The sequence below is a fragment of the Galleria mellonella genome, unplaced genomic scaffold (assembly GCF_026898425.1).
Source record: "Galleria mellonella isolate WM207_F2 unplaced genomic scaffold, CSIRO_AGI_GalMel_v1 utg64, whole genome shotgun sequence".
NCBI classification, from domain to species: domain Eukaryota; kingdom Metazoa; phylum Arthropoda; class Insecta; order Lepidoptera; family Pyralidae; genus Galleria; species Galleria mellonella.
In genome coordinates this window covers 1,716,024-1,722,470 of record NW_026442133.1, presented here as the reverse complement: position 1 = coordinate 1,722,470, position 6,447 = coordinate 1,716,024, and positions in this window count along the sequence as shown.

Here is a 6,447-nt window from a genome sequence, read left to right as displayed (position 1 = left end):
TTGATTGAGTAAAGTTGCACATCTTTTTGTAAAATTTAATATATTTTCCTCGTATTATTAAATTACCATATTATATAAGTTTCACTCACATTTAATTATGAAATGTATTAAAATTATTAAAATAAATAAGCACAATTATGATGCACTTTACATTTAAATCACCAAATAAAATAAAAATATTGAAATTTTGTGTATTTTATTACTTATCGTATCAGCCTTTAGTTGTCCATCTCTAAATATAAACCACCCTCTTGGGGGGTTTTTCAGTAGTTGCCAAGCTTGGCAACTACTGAAAAACCCCGTAAATAGGCGGTTTGGGGACCACTGTTACCGCCAAAGGCTATGGAGATGTTTAAAGAGGAATGCTGCTGCCTATCCCTCGCCATCCCTTAATCGCCTCTTAAGACACTCACGGGAAAGGAACGGCCCTTTTCTATGCCGGGACCACACAGCTAATATATAAACATTTATAAAATAGTATTTTTTTACTACTTACATGTAAATGGGACTGTTTGTTAGTTGAACATACTTATAACGGTTGTACTGTTTATGGTGAAACTTTTCATACAAATAGTATTATTTGATGCACATAGATTTTTTATTTTGTCATACAAAGTGGACATAATGGCCCTCTTTTGCGATCTATGTAGAGGTGGTATGGCTAAAATAATAGTCATCATCATCACATCAGCATTTAACTGTCCACTGCTGGATATAAGCCTCCTTCTTAGGTAGTTTTGCTATTAGTTGCAACTCGCGGCAGGCGGATTGGCAACCGCAGTTAGGCTTTGGAGATGTTTTAAGAAAGACGCTGCTGTCCAACCGTCGCCCTCCCTTAGTCGCTTCTTATGACACCCACAGGAAAGGAAAGGGTGGCCTGATTGTAGTAAATTAATTAAAAATAAAAAAATCGAAACTGAAAATGAAATCGTTAGTAGTAACTAAGAATCTACCCACGTTATGCAATATTTATTTTCGGTGTCTCATATTAACTTAACAGCTGAATGCAACGTGTTATTATGTGGAAGATTCAAATATTTTTGTTGTTTTTTGATCCGTGTTTCGTGAGTGAAAATGTTCAGTCTGGTTTATTGAAAACTTTTTTTAAAAGATACTAACGACACCTACAGATACTCACACGCACGCAAAAGAAATAAATTGAGAAGCTTTCTCTATAAAGATGGTTTAAAATGGAATATTCACTTGCTTGACTGTTGATAGGAGCCGTGAATTGAGTTGGTAAAAAGTTTGTCGCCAACTCGTTTCAAAAACCAAGTTGTTGCCCAGTGAAGCTCAAATGGTTTACAAAGTTACAGTTTACAAATTTATAATACTTAGTTTAAAAAATGACACTGGCAGCTGACAACTGCAGGAGTTTTGTTTTTATAAATTTAGAGTTGGTCAATTCAACTTTTTTATTTGTTTAGATAGCTATAATTATATACTATATATTAATATTAAGATCAGTTTTAATTCTTTTAGATAATAAATAGCAACTAAAAAGGTAGTTTAGTTAACTGGTTCATATTTTTAATCTATGGTCCCAATACAATAATAATTATAGATAAAATATTTTTTGTGCTTCTTCCTACATGGTTAATTTTGCTGGACAAATGAGTCATTTGCATATTATAATTATATAAATATGAAAAAAAAATTGAACGAACAAATACTAAAAAAATAATAAATGAATTTGAAAATTAAATTTGGTGCACTGATAGAGTGAATGCTGCATTTACCTACTTACAGGATACAATTTTTTTAATTAACGTGGGTTAAAGTGCATGTCGCAGCTGGTAAATATTAAAATTAAAAGAATTCTGTGCAATATGCATTTTGTTTTAAATTCCTATGTTAGAACGTTCAAGTTTATTATTAAAGTGTACAGGAAATTTTGCAGACTGATGAGATGATCGTGATATGAATATACAGAGCGTGCAATGAAAACTGCTGCGAACAAATTAGGTATGTTAAAAAATATATAAATGTATATTTATTATTTACAATCTTACTATTTTACTTATCTTAGCGCTTTTCACCATGTGGGCCATCTGCTAGAAAGCGCTAAACTTGTTTACCCTTCTAAGTTGAGAAAAAAAAAAATATTTTGCTGCTTTTCTTATTTAATGGTTTGAAAAAAGTGTTAGGGTTTATTATTTTGAAAAATGAACCTTGAATTTATGAAAAGTTATGGATTGTAAATATTATAAAAAGATTCCTATACTGAAACATACGAGTAATATGAACAAATTACATTGTAAAAAGTTTTAATATAGTTATATTTTATATATTGTACAAATTTTAGGTATTCGAATTAATATTGTATTTCCTGCATAATATAACCAACAAATATAAATAAAAACAATAAATAAACAATTAAATATATAAAAATACAAAAAGCGACAAAAGTAAAGTCATATTTATATCGGAGTTTAAAACTTTTTACCGTTTTTCCACTTCCATATTTCTTGTTTGTGCTATATAATACAGTAATTAATAAAAATTGGACTAATATAACCTTCTATTTACAAATTTTTATTTATTTGTTTTATTTGATTATAATTATTTTGTTTAATTCCGCTACCATTAGTATGTGTGTGACTGCCAACATTCGAACATTAATTACCTCTATTACTAGAAGTTCCACAGCCTTCTTTATTAACCATCAATCTTCGAATGCCATTTTTTTATTTCATTTCATTGATGGTTACTTGGACTATGTTATGGTAATTATTTTATTTATAGATTGGTACCACACAATGTTTATCTTAAATAGTGCGTTTTGTTTTTAAATTAAACAATCTGGTTATGCCACAATTGAAATCGGTTTTGTTTTTGTGAAATATAATTTAATTACATTTAAATATATATTTAAATATAATTATATTGTAAACCGCACGATTTTTGGGTTTCATTGGTCCAACTGTACAATGTGGTCACGCGCGGGCACTGGTCACGCGCTACTCGTCGGCTTTGCGCCCGGATTTCATACACGGCTCTAGTTAAACGTGCTTTTTATTTTACCGCCATATTTTGCATGTATGATGCCCCTCTTGAGTTTTCCCTCATTTAAATTTCGTGGTAAGATACATGAATAAGGAAAACGTTGCGGCATTACCGTCAACTCAGCGCATAGCTTTTTCAGCTCAGCTGTAATTTATTGTCATTTTTTTCTTTATTCTACGCATAAAACCTTTTTACTACGAATAGGTTTTAATAATTTGTTACGTTTCATCACTTTTTAACCGACTTCAAAAAGAAGGAGGTGCTCAATTCGGTTGTATTTTTTATGTTTGACGTCTCATAACTTCGTCATTTGTAAATTGATTTGGATAATTCTGTTTTTGTCTGAAAGAATATATTTATAGATTGGCCCCATAGAAAATTTTTAAAGTTAGTTTAGTGGTTTATTATTACTTCTTTTTCTTATAGATGTTATAATTTTTAGATGAAAGTTTAAGAATAATTTCAAAGGATAAGGATTTTTATGTTAAGCAATTATGCAATATTCGCTACTTTCGAACGAATTTAAATAATTCCTTTGACGTAATATTAGGTTCATTCCGGTCTTATATTAATTTTACCACGATCTAAGTTCCTGTTTTCTTTTATGAAGCAAAATTTATATTTGATATACACTAAATGTACTCAGTAAAGGATATTCCAAATAGCTCATCGTAATCTGTTCAAACATGTTCCTCTATTTGCTCTTTATATACGTTAATGTCAATATTAACGCACGGAATACTTCGTGGAGTTAGCTAGGCAACACACAACAAAGAAGTAATAAAGATGATATTATATTCTCGACTTAGTAACTTCAGAGAAAATGTAACGACTCATTTATTTAATGAGTGTGACTACCAGACTAATGAAGTGCTAGGATCTAACAAAAAAAGTACTTAGGCTTGTGTATTATAATCTGAATGTATTGTTAAACTTTCTTCTTTTATATGTGTGACAATGGAATGGTAACCTCCGTCTGCGCTATCGGTGAATGGGATATCAGTGAGTGATGATACGAATATATGAAGTCAGTCAGTTGGTCCATCGTGAAGCATTCATCAAGAAATAATCACGATGGTTTTAAAGGCGACCGCTTAAAAGTCAACGCTATAGTGTACACGTATTATTGTTTTTTAATTCACTCACCTCTGCCAGCATCATTGTGTCTTGCCATCGCTATCTCCGCAGCACCAACATCCTCAAAGGCTGCGCGAGCTGCAGCCCGTAGTGCGAGACGAGATGTTGTAACGAAAAGCATCGTAATACCCCTGAAGAGGACTTTCAGATGAAGTTGAGACAATTGTCAGAAACGACAAACACAGTAAATTAAAAAAACTCTGGATATACATAGGTTGCAGTCAATACTCTTAACCAATCAAAAGTACTATTGACTAGCAAAATCAGTTAAAAGTATTTTTGACTTTTAAGTTTGACTGCAACACATATATATAGACGACAATATATATTTCTAGCAATGGGGCTGCTAGTATCCATTACTAAAAATCCCTTCTTAACTGTAACAAAATATGTACAAAATTATGTATCAAAATAGTTTTCCGAATAATTTAACAATTTTCACAAAGAAACATGGATGTCTTTTCGTAAAAAATTGCAAAATTTTATTGGTAAAACATTTCCTAAGAAGAAAACTAATGATTGTCTGTACTAGATGATGTAATAATCAACCTGTATAATATGTATGTGTAAATGTATTCCTACAGTGTGGAAAAAATACTATTATAATAATTATACATATAAAAACAGGTTTACCCAATGAAAACATATTTCCAACGGTACGCTGCCCAAACTGGCAAAGATATCCACTTTTTATACCCATTTCCCTGCGACTTTATCCTTCATAATATATGAGCGAGACTGGACCGTGATTTCACCCTGTTGTATTTTTGACGAAAATCTGCTGGGCTATTGTTTTTTGGAATAAAATATCTGTTACGTTTTGAATTCAGAATTTGTTGAATAAATGATATCTTCGATAAAACTCACCACGAAGTTGAAATCTTTAAACCTTAGTATTGCAGTTAATATTATTTAATTTTACTAAATTTTATGCTATCATCTCATGTACAAACAATCGAATTAATGATTTTTAAAAAATTATTCATTCATCGATTGAGAAAAAGCATACAAATTCGTCAAAACAAACACAATACAGGAAGTAGAATACAGTATAGATGAAGTTTAATAAAAACCAATCGGTAACAATAATTAAAATACGTTTATAAAAACAAAAAAATAGGTTGTCAGCTTATTTATTATTATTTGATTTTAATTCAGCGGGGATGTAATCGCGAGATAAATACGTAATCCGATTGAAATGAACACGATGTTTTCATTAAAATTTTCCTCTTATCGTAGATTTTACAACAATCAAAATTAAATTTACGTAAAATTAAGGTTGAGAGTCCTTTAAGATTTATTTTTCAGTTAATTTTATTTTTATACTGCTTCAAAAAGGAGGACGTTCTCAATTCATCGGCATTTTTGCAATTTATGTCTGTTTCGAGATATCTCTGTCAATTACAAACGGAATTTAGATAAGTACTTTCATAATTGACAGAATTGAATGAGAAAAGAATATGGCACCAATCTCGTATTGTTTTTTTTTTATAGATGATAATGGAATGGTAACCTGCACTAGCGGTATACACTAGTGAGGCACCAGTGTGGGATAATAGGTGAGAATCAAAGGCAGGCCAGTTAGCCCATCGTGATGAATACACCTTGATGAATTCCAAGGGGGACCTGATATACTCTATATTGCTAGCAATGGGCCTGGTAGTATGCATTACTAACAATTCCTTTCCATATTAATTTTATTCTGCGCAGTAAAATCTTAAATGATCACAACAGGGCGTCGTTATAAAAACGATTCCGAGTTAAGCGATATAAAATATCTTTGATTTCATGCTCAATTGATCTTACATTCAAATGTTACGTTAAAATGTAGAATTGTTCTTGGGTTATTGCGCATAAATTTTTTTTGCTACTTATAAATTTGCTTTGTACGTGTGATTTTCAGAAGTCTATCTTAACTTTAAGTTTTTTAAGGTACACAGATAACACCGAGTGCTAAAGAGTTCTATTCTTATAAAAATCTCTTGCTTCCCGCATTTTCATTATTCGTGTCAAGCATGCACGTTAGTACCAAAATACTTGAATACTCCCTCAGATAAAACACGGCCTGTTAAATATTTAAGTATATTTTGTTAGCATATTTTTTTTTTAAATTTTTGTGTTTGCATGGCTGTGTTTCGGTTGTTGGGATATGGCGTGAATTTACTGGGTACGGAGGAATAACACCTGAGTCCTCAGGAATGGCAACGCATGGGGGGTATCATGGGCGAAACAGCATACTCTGTTATGTCCATGGTACTGCTCATGTCTATAGGCGATGGTTATCACTTTCCATTAGGTGGGCCG